Below are 11,226 nucleotides of genomic sequence, written 5' to 3'. Positions count from 1 at the left end.
CGTTTTCCGACTGGGAAGTGAAGCGCCTGAACCGATAGTTTCAGATCACTTGGTCATCCTTCGAGAATGACACAGATGTTGCCAGTTCATCCGGCCGAAGCCGCGCAGTCGCGAGTTGAGCGTTTGCGGGCGGGAGTTGCTGAAAGAGTTTGAAAGTAAATTAAATTGGCTAGACACTGAACACATTCTCAATACTCACCGGTGAATTCTTCGGTATTCCAGATAGATGTTCTTGATCTGGTTCGTCGGATATCGCTCCAACCTCTAGAAGTAATCCGAGTACTACAGCTTCAGGACCTGCGGCTTTACTCGGTAATACTCGTCAAACATGTCCCGCACCGAGAAATAGACTGCGGACCCTCAGGACATCCCACAGTGTCCCGTCATCACTTCCGGCACATAATGCTGCTGGTGGTCGTAAACCGCCGGCACCGAGTGCAACATCCGCGCTGACCACCTCCGATCGCTTCTCTCTTCCGTCGGATCCTTTTTCCTCACCGATAAAATTTTCTTTATCGTACTTGTTCAGAAAGCGGATGTATTAATCTGCTCCAACTTCAATCTTGTCTACCCACCCCGGGCCACCACCACCGAATACAACCGGTGCAAATTCACATCCGCATACACGGCGTCCTACAAAAACAAACAACATCAAACACAAACGCCATAAAACACCCAAGCTTCCTTCTTACCCATTCGGGTCGTAAAACAGCTGTAGATCCGGCAGGAAGCTGGCCTTATCCTTTTGAAAACCAACATTCTCCTAATCCCCCAACCTTGTTCTGCACCATCCTCCTTCGAAGGTATCCGCGTCCAAGTCCTGGCTGCGGACGCGTTCTGTTTTGATTGACGTCGTGGACCACCACTCACTTACCACCGGAATCACCTAAACGTTTGTTTACATTTTGGACTTAGGCGTACACGGTTTCACGAGAACGACAAAATGAAAGAAATTATACACTCGAATTAAAAGTTGAAACTTTTAAATCAGTTAGCAAGGAGATTTTCAAAAACTGTAGCAGTAAAAGTTTTCGTTTTCAAAACAAGAAAAACACTTTTAATGTAGCAAATTTTAACCACTTTTCAATTCCAAAGTAAGTTACTTTTGTCATAACCATAATATTTTTTTGTGTGCATTAAAAAAAATACCGTCAGTGGGGGTGACATTGGGTCTGGGGGATGAGATTGGGTCTGGGGGATGAGATTGGGTCAAAGTAAATTTTTACGGATTTTACCATTTCTCAGGTTCCTACGAAAAAAGCATGGAAAAAAACAAAAGTGCTCGGATCGGGCTCAAATATTTTCTGGGGGTTTCCTGGCCGAAATAACCCAGTCGGCCTGGGTTCGATCCCAGACGTTCCCGGTGGCACTTTCCGAGACGAGATTTGTCTGATCACGCATGGAAATGACGAAATCGGCAAAAAAATCAACTTTTGTCACTAAAACTGCGATAACTTTAAAATTTCAGCGATGACCTATACATGTCTGGGTATTACCAAAATGTTCGTAATTGAAAGACGCAACTTTTGGTACCCAAAAACTGTGAAGGCTCTGAAAGGTATCATTCCCGATCGGCCATTTGGCAGCTATGTTTGATTTAGAAAAACATTCAAATCTTGATTCAGAATGTTTCAATCAAAAAATGGTTTTCTTTGTGTTGTTTGTAGAAGCATTTTACATATAGTGATTATTTTTTCATTTCAATTTACTATTTCTGGATTCTGCATTCAGAACCATCATTGCCCCAAAAGTGAAAGACACCATCTACCACCTTTAGAGCCTTTTTCGTGCACTTTTATTTTTGGTCTTGTTTGATGTTCACCTGATCAATCTTGAAATTAGTTATGAGGATTAAGATTCCTTTTGTTCCACCATTCTGCACCCCAGCTTCATTTTTATTTTATTTATTTTTTTTGTGCTAAATTTCAAATAAGAGCTCATTTTGACTTTAGAGGGGCTTAGAGGTAGAGATTCCTGTAGTCAGAATGAGCTCATATTTAAAATTTAGCCTAGTGATGGGTCAATCTAGACCCACGACGAAATATTTCTATCCAGGTTTTTAAGCGAAGATGGCGTTCGAATGGTGAACGCCCGAAATGTCAAAATCGCGCAGTAGCATTAGAAAAAAAATGTGGCTGTCATGCAATGGCACACTTTTACCGTAATGTTGGTACCACTGCGTGATTTTGACATTTCGGGCGTTCACCATTCGAACGCCATCTTCGCTTAAAAACCTCGATTCGACCCGCAAAATGTCGGGAAGAACCTAGGGGTTAATCACTTCAAATATATCGCATGGCATAATATCGTACCAATGGACTCCAATATTGGCTTCATATTGGTGCAATATCAGAAGTAATTTGCCCTTTGGGACACTTCTTGAGTTTTTTTTTTAAAAGGTCCAATACACCAAATTTCCAGTTTTTGAAACCGCATTGAGTCAGGGATATTAAAAAACACTTAAAAAGCAAAAAACTGAACATTTGGTTTATTGGACCCTTTTAAAAAAACACCAGACTTCTTTTATGGTTCCGATGGTCCTGCCAAATTTTTTACCTTAAGTTTGTTCTACGAAACACACCGTGACCTCGATAACTAAAAATTTCGAATCCATCTCCACCGAGTCTTATCATTTCCCATCTCACTTCTCACTCGTGAGCAACATCACCGATCTCATATCTGACGTTTCAGACGCTCGCCGCGGCAGTGCTGCCATCACACACCAACACAAAATCGCACTCACTCACACACAAGCGCGCGCGCGTCACCACTCCCGTACGTGTGTTTTGATTGCGCTGAGCCTGCTGCTGTCGTCGTCGTCGACTTGATGTTTTTCGCGTTTTTTTCCGCCCCAACCGGACTGCGTCGAAATTCGCTTCGGAACCGCTAAATCGCGCTCGAATCCGCTCCAAACCAGTGCCAATCGGTGCCCCGGGGCTCCGTGCATCGCGGGGTGATATTTGCCGGTCGCGGCCAGTGTTTTCCGGCGCGTGGGGACGGTTTTTCCGCGCGGGTCTGTTCGAAATTTGGTGAAGCCGCCGCCGCGCGACGAGGCGAGAAGAGCAAGCAAGCGAGAAGAAGAGTCTGTGTGTGGAGGGGAAGAAAACGAGAGCAGCCTCCTCCTTTTTGGGCTGCTGGGCAGCGGCCAGACAGCGGTGAATCTGGTCGGGAACGGATCCGGGGTTTGAAGCGGATCGGATCCACACCGGAAGAAGAGAGGTACGCCGGAAGCGGTTTGTGGTGGGTGGGGAATGTGATGTTCCGTTAGTGCAGGAACCTGTTTCATACGCATTAGGGACAGGTCAGTGTTTTGGGTCTGGACCGGAAATTGAATGTCATATCTGGAGCAACATTTGAAAGGGGCGGTACGACATTGCTCTTACGGCCTTTCGTCCCATTTAAACGCGTGTAATCAAAGGCCGTAAGAGCAATGTCGTACCGCCCATTTCAAATGTTGCTCCAGATATTTGCATCTTCGATGGTGGAGCCGAAGTAACTATTGTAATGTGATGAAATAGTCCAAGAGATTGACTAAATGTGATAATGTAATTGCATGGATCTTCTCCGTGAAATCAACAATCCACCCAACATTCTGTGCGTGTCACGCTCAGTCTGAAATAAGTTTTTCTGTAATTTTAACCTTTATCGGCCAGATTTTTTTTATTTAGGACGTAATTATTCAATCTAAGATCGTCATTTTTAGATTATGATTTACTAATCTCGATCTAAATCAAAAAATTACGATCAAAATTTGTAATAGGGTATTTGTCCCTATTATGGGCCTACTAAGCAGAGCTTACTTCAAATGTGATGTATTCTCAAAGGCTGCTCTAGTCAGCTAAGCTAATTTTACATGAAAAAGCTCGTACATTATCAACTGGTAGCCTCTCACCCCAGTATGGCCTGGGTTCAATCCCAGACGGACCCGGTGGCATTTTTCGAGACGAGATTTGCCTGATCACGCCTTCTATCGGATGGGGAAGTAAAACGTCGGTCCATTAGCGTAAAAGAGGTTTTGAGTGACTCACCACACATAACCTTCGTACGCCTAGAAATGAGCAGAAACTTGCAACAGAGACCACAAAAGACCCGGGGTCGTTAAAGTGGATTGCTTTGCTTTGCTATTATCAACTTTTTGATAAAAATACCTTGTATAGCACGAAAATCTTATTGCGTCTATTGCTCCTAGGATCCTACCTTCAATGTGCCTGTTTTCGATCCACTTTCTGGTTGGTTGAAATTCCGAAGTACGTGGCGTGCAGTTCAGCCAGGCTTAATCATTGTGTTGTTTCAAGCCACAATTCAACATCAGAAAATTTTATTTTACCAGTAATAGTTAAATTTCGTGCATAAATTGCTTGAGAACCATTTATAAATTTATTAATGAGCTTTAAACAATTAACCCGTAATACGCGAGTAAGGACTTGGACCTAATTTGCAACTAGCCATTTGCTTTTGTCTTGATCATTTTTTTTTTTTTTTGCAGGCCAAGGATTGATACCTAAGAGCATGCAATGGCACTGACCTTGTTTCGTGCTCTTCGGTTGACGTCCACGTAAGGAACATCCTGGAAGGAGCGCAACTAACTACATCCGTAGTTCTGTTAGATCATCCGAATTATCTTGATCAGAACAGTATAGCTCTGGTTCCTTGTAAGTGTCCTATTTTCTTACCTCCACGTTGGCTTGGTTTTCATGATGACCTAGCTGGTGGCCTGTGGAAACGGATCGTAAACCTTTGACCACCGCGGGTCAGAGTCGAGACGGCTAAAAGAAAGGGGCGCGTCAATGTGGGAAAGGGAAGTAATTTGTGATTGTAGACGGTATTGTTTTGATTCGCAGTATGTTGAGTCAACTGCTGTGGATGTACCTGAAACATCGCACAAAGGGGTTTCTCTTCTCTTCATTCTCAGCTACCACCTATCTCCTATTTTTATTTTGCTCTACTGATTCTCACTTGTTCATTGATTCTTCTATTTAATATCCATCATTTGATTTTGATTTTTCTTACTTTTGTTTCTCTTGTCTCTCAAAGCTTTTCTAATCTTTTTTTACCAATTGATACTGCTTTAACAAACTTTGTGTTTTTCCTTAAAAAATACTTTTCCTCAATGTACTAGTAATATCAAGTCTATTTATCATTAGTCTTTTCTCTTTTGATTTTATTGCGAATTTATTTATTTGAATAATTCTTTATCTGTCCTATAAGTTATCATTACTATAATCTACGCTTGTTTTTTTTATCTCTATTTATTAACTATTGTCTGATTTTATATCTACTACATACAGCTTCTCATTTTTATTCTTTAAAATAAAATCAACATTCTCTTACTATTGATTCTTGATTTTTTATAAAATATATTCTCTTTAACTGTCTATTGTTTTCAATCTTCACCCTTTTTTTCAAACAAGTGAGGTTTGAGCCCTTACTCAATTTATGGAATGGTTAATGGATTAACACAAATATTACTATTGTACTTTTGGTAAACTTTTATAACATGCTTAGGACCAAAAATTGTAACAAAAAACCGCGACAAAAGAAATAGCAACAGATTAACACGACTCAACGTTAGGCAAGATTTCAGGAGAAAACAATACTCTGTAAATAACAATTAGTTTTTGAATTCAAACTTAAAATTAAACAGTTTTTTGCTTTAATGAAAGTTGATAGGCACACTATAGATGGTTAGGCGCTTATACTTACATCAAACCCTACGTAATGTACCACCCCCGGCCGAGTTAAAATGCGTAACCGGAAAAGAAGGTGTGCATGCCTGGCACGAACACTCAAAGCGTGTTCTAGCGTGTTGCTCGTACTGACTCAGAGCAAGGGTGAGATGTAGGTGTAAGGGCAGTGCGTGTTCGTCGGGAACCTAGTGCATAAGATCGGTCAAGGCCCGTTCTTACACTGAAAATTGCGAATTGCGAATTGCCTTTTTTTTCTAAGTAATTCTTGCCCACCAAAATGACGATAATGACAGCACGTATCATTCACGAGTGGCAGATTCCTGCCAGATTCGGTGAAATGCACAAATTCGTTAGATTAAGTTTGGTAGACCCAATTTAGGTACCAGGCCCAATATAGGGACATAAACCCTAGCATTTTTTGAATTTGTGACTTTAAATTCAAACAAAAATTAAATTCAAAAAAGCTTACAAATTAAAAAAAAAAGAAAAATTGGACACTTTATAGAAATTCTACAAAAAATAGGAAATTTAAAAATATTTAAAATAATTAAGAGCGAGTTTTTCACCAATGTGCAGGGTTGTTACGGACGGCGCGGATCGCGCGGATGGCGCGTTTCGCGCGGATAGCGCGGATCTGGCGCGGATTTGCTGGCTAATTTTGCTCAGGCGCGGATTTCGCGCGGATGGCAATTTTGATAAATAAATTAATTGAAAGAGATAGAATTACTTTCAAGTTATTAAGAAAAATATTATCAGGAATTACGATAATTCGTTTTTTCCTTTGAGTGCAAGAATTTCATAATTTTTATTAATTAAATTTTCTTCTGAAAATGTTTGTTTGTATTTTCTTAGTACGAAACGTCGAAAAATGAAGATGAAGATTATGTAGAAATTATTTTTTATATGTTTCTTGAAATTTCTTAACATCTCCGGCTCTGAATATTTAATTTCTTTTGAGTTTTGAGTAATGATTTTTAACCTTATTTATTTTTAATTTTATACTGGATTTATTCAATTTTTAATTTTGTAAATCAAATATTACAAACTTTTCCCGAAGATATAGACATTAGAATGTGTAACAAAAACTATTATTGGGGCTTGTTCTGGTGGGCGCCAAATATGAGCTTGATAGGACGCAACAGAAGCTGGCCTCCACTTTCGAATTTTGGAATGGAATTTAATCGGAAGAAATATTTTTTTTCTAAATTTAAACATTCTTGGCGAAAATAAAAAGATCAGAACATTCCTAATTCAAAGCTTCAGAAATTCAAAAATTGTTTGAATAGTTTTTATTATAACAAAAAAAATCAAAATACATATTAATTTTTTTTCGATATTTCTAAAATCGTAATTTAAAAAATCTGAAATTTCGAAATTCAAAATTTTGGCAATCTGAAATTCAAAATACCAAAAATTTGGGTAATCGAAAATTAGGAGTTTTAAAAAAATCAAAATTAAAAAGTCAAAACTTTCAAATTCAAAACAATATAGAAAAAAATCTCAAATCTAAAATAATTTTAGTATTTTTAAGCTTATACATTCTAAAATTCTTAAATTTCTAAATTCTAAAACCTTAGATTAAATTCTTAAATTCTTAAATTCTTAAATTCTTAAATTCTTAAATTCTTAAATTCTTAAATTCTTAAATTCTTAAATTCTTAAATTCTTAAATTCTTAAATTCTTAAATTCTTAAATTCTTAAATTCTTAAATTCTTAAATTCTTAAATTCTTAAATTCTTAAATTCTTAAATTCTTAAATTCTTAAATTCTTAAATTCTTAAATTCTTAAATTCTTAAATTCTTAAATTCTTAAATTCTTAAATTCTTAAATTCTTAAATTCTTAAATTCTTAAATTCTTAAATTCTTAAATTCTTAAATTCTTAAATTCTTAAATTCTTAAATTCTTAAATTCTTAAATTCTTAAATTCTTAAATTCTTAAATTCTTAAATTCTTAAATTCTTAAATTCTTAAATTCTTAAATTCTTAAATTCTTAAATTCTTAAATTCTTAAATTCTTAAATTCTTAAATTCTTAAATTCTTAAATTCTTAAATTCTTAAATTCTTAAATTCTTAAATTCTTAAATTCTTAAATTCTTAAATTCTTAAATTCTTAAATTCTTAAATTCTTAAATTCTTAAATTCTTAAATTCTTAAATTCTTAAATTCTTAAATTCTTAAATTCTTAAATTCTTAAATTCTTAAATTCTTAAATTCTTAAATTCTTAAATTCTTAAATTCTTAAATTCTTAAATTCTTAAATTCTTAAATTCTTAAATTCTTAAATTCTTAAATTCTTAAATTCTTAAATTCTTAAATTCTTAAATTCTTAAATTCTTAAATTCTTAAATTCTTAAATTCTTAAATTCTTAAATTCTTAAATTCTTAAATTCTTAAATTCTTAAATTCTTAAATTCTTAAATTCTTAAATTCTTAAATTCTTAAATTCTTAAATTCTTAAATTCTTAAATTCTTAAATTCTTAAATTCTTAAATTCTTAAATTCTTAAATTCTTAAATTCTTAAATTCTTAAATTCTTAAATTCTTAAATTCTTAAATTCTTAAATTCTTAAATTCTTAAATTCTTAATTCTTAAATTCTTAAATTCTTAAATTCTTAAATTCTTAAATTCTTAAATTCTTAAATTCTTAAATTCTTAAATTCTTAAATTCTTAAATTCTTAAATTCTTAAATTCTTAAATTCTTAAATTCTTAAATTCTTAAATTCTTAAATTCTTAAATTCTTAAATTCTTAAATTCTTAAATTCTTAAATTCTTAAATTCTTAAATTCTTAAATTCTTAAATTCTTAAATTCTTAAATTCTTAAATTCTTAAATTCTTAAATTCTTAAATTCTTAAATTCTTAAATTCTTAAATTCTTAAATTCTTAAATTCTTAAATTCTTAAATTCTTAAATTCTTAAATTCTTAAATTCTTAAATTCTTAAATTCTTAAATTCTTAAATTCTTAAATTCTTAAATTCTTAAATTCTTAAATTCTTAAATTCTTAAATTCTTAAATTCTTAAATTCTTAAATTCTTAAATTCTTAAATTCTTAAATTCTTAAATTCTTAAATTCTTAAATTCTTAAATTCTTAAATTCTTAAATTCTTAAATTCTTAAATTCTTAAATTCTTAAATTCTTAAATTCTTAAATTCTTAAATTCTTAAATTCTTAAATTCTTAAATTCTTAAATTCTTAAATTCTTAAATTCTTAAATTCTTAAATTCTTAAATTCTTAAATTCTTAAATTCTTAAATTCTTAAATTCTTAAATTCTTAAATTCTTAAATTCTTAAATTCTTAAATTCTTAAATTCTTAAATTCTTAAATTCTTAAATTCTTAAATTCTTAAATTCTTAAATTCTTAAATTCTTAAATTCTTAAATTCTTAAATTCTTAAATTCTTAAATTCTTAAATTCTTAAATTCTTAAATTCTTAAATTCTTAAATTCTTAAATTCTTAAATTCTTAAATTCTTAAATTCTTAAATTCTTAAATTCTTAAATTCTTAAATTCTTAAATTCTTAAATTCTTAAATTCTTAAATTCTTAAATTCTTAAATTCTTAAATTCTTAAATTCTTAAATTCTTAAATTCTTAAATTCTTAAATTCTTAAATTCTTAAATTCTTAAATTCTTAAATTCTTAAATTCTTAAATTCTTAAATTCTTAAATTCTTAAATTCTTAAATTCTTAAATTCTTAAATTCTTAAATTCTTAAATTCTTAAATTCTTAAATTCTTAAATTCTTAAATTCTTAAATTCTTAAATTCTTAAATTCTTAAATTCTTAAATTCTTAAATTCTTAAATTCTTAAATTCTTAAATTCTTAAATTCTTAAATTCTTTTGAGATTTTGAAATTATGAGAAGACATTATTTTAAATATCGGAAATTAAATTTCTTTCGGAGTGAAATTTTAGCGAGGATTTTGGATTACAAACTGTATAAAAATTCTTTGATTTTGAATATTTAGACTTTCGAAATTTAAAATTTTATCATATTATTATTTTAGATTTGGATTTTATTTTGAGGTTACATTTTTGAAGTTAAATTTTTAGGTTTTTAAATATTGTATTTTCTATTTTGAAGATTTTTTTTCATGACCCTTGCCTTGACCGTCTCTTGAGGATTTTTTTTCAATGGATATTTTGCTTTCATTCTTTTGGAGCCTTTAAACATAAAACAAGTTTTTTAATCAAATACTTTCTGAATTAGTTTTTCTTCATTAAAAAATAAAATTTCCTCAATGTTGGTCGCGATATATTTTTATATGGTGTGGATTTCGCGCGGTTTCGGATTTTAGGTCGGCGCGGATTTGGCGCGGATTTTTTTTCGACCCTCCCGTAACAACCCTGAATGTGTAACAGGTCGTATCGAGGTGCTCCGATTTGGATGAAACTTTCAGCGTTTGTTTGTCTATACATGAGATGAACTCATGCCAAATATGAGCCCTCTACGACAAAGGGAAGTGGGGTAAAACGGGCAATGAAGTTTGAGGTCAAAAAAACATTAAAAATCTTAAAATTGCTCGCATTTCCGTAAAACTTTATCAATTCCAACTCTCTTAGATGCATTCGAAAGGACTATTGAAGCCCTTTAAAATGTGCTATAGACATCCAGGATTGGTTTGACTTTTTCTCATAGCTTTTGCAAATTACCGTTAAAAATGGATTTTTTTAAAACCTTAATATCTTTTTGCAACAGCCTCCAACACCCATACTCCCATAGGTCAAAAGTTAGGGAATTTCATGGACTATACTGCCGTTCTACGCATAATTGTCCCATGTTCAAAAAAGTGCAACTGAGAAAAACGCGATTGAAATTTTTCGATCGATTTCTGTGTTTCTACGCATAATTGTCCCGTGGGTTCCTATTCGCCCTATGTGTCCCTTATCGCCCCAGTTAGCAGTTTTCACTCTTATTTGTGATTCTCTTGCTATACTGCCCATGATCGCATGAATGTCCCATATGCATTTTCGTCACTTTTGAGTTATTGATGCAGTTTGGTTCAATATCGTGTGCTCTTTCAAAAGAGCCTATAACATCCAGTACTTTGTTCTAAAAATCAGGAGGAAATCCAGTTTTTTCGTGAAAACTTAACACGTAGCCTTATGTGTGGGACAAACTTGTTTAGCGTTTTTCTCAGCTTGCTGTTTTTGCATATGGGACATTTATGCGAACATGGGCAGTATACAACATGTAAACAAGACATAATGCTTAGTAAATCTAATGATTCCGTGTAGTATAAAACTTGGTGGGACAATTATGCGTAGAAGTTTAACGATGGGACAAACAGACTTGGTGTTGTTTTTGATGAGTTTCCGAACAAAGTACCAGATTTTATGTGTTTTTCTTAAAGTACACATAAAACTAAACATAAAAATGTCATAAACTCAAAATCGTCCAAAACTGACATGGGACAATTATGCGTAGAACGGAAGTATAAGCCTACGGTAATAACTTTTTGGCCAATCGCAGTTTTTCTCATAGTTTTTCGATTTTTCTATAACAAACATTTTACAACGTTAGTTTTT

General features: G+C 33.0%; 1 protein-coding gene and 1 long non-coding RNA gene across 3 annotated transcripts in view; one reads left to right on the top strand and one right to left on the bottom strand.

Moving 5' to 3' along the window:
* Positions 1–707, bottom strand: LOC128093565 (uncharacterized). Its single transcript, XR_008212594.1, has 3 exons — positions 693–707; positions 200–633; positions 1–139 (listed from the first exon to the last, which is right to left on the bottom strand). It is a non-coding gene; the product is annotated as an uncharacterized LOC128093565 (long non-coding RNA).
* Positions 708–2,799: 2,092 nt separating this feature from the next.
* The window catches only part of LOC120424398 (SH2B adapter protein 1), a 28,864-nt gene continuing 20,437 nt past the window's right edge, over positions 2,800–11,226 (top strand). The window contains exon 1 of one of the 2 annotated variants that reach the window (XM_052710909.1): positions 2,800–3,219. The gene's annotated coding sequence lies outside the window, so the exon portion shown is untranslated. The remainder of the gene's footprint in view (positions 3,220–11,226) is intronic. The other variant, XM_039588498.2, reaches the window with a different exon arrangement.

Source organism: Culex pipiens, chromosome 3 (assembly GCF_016801865.2).
Source record: "Culex pipiens pallens isolate TS chromosome 3, TS_CPP_V2, whole genome shotgun sequence".
In the NCBI taxonomy this organism is placed as follows: Eukaryota; Metazoa; Arthropoda; class Insecta; order Diptera; family Culicidae; genus Culex; species Culex pipiens.
Note: the sequence above shows the minus strand (reverse complement) of the source record. Positions and strands in the feature narration are given on the sequence as shown.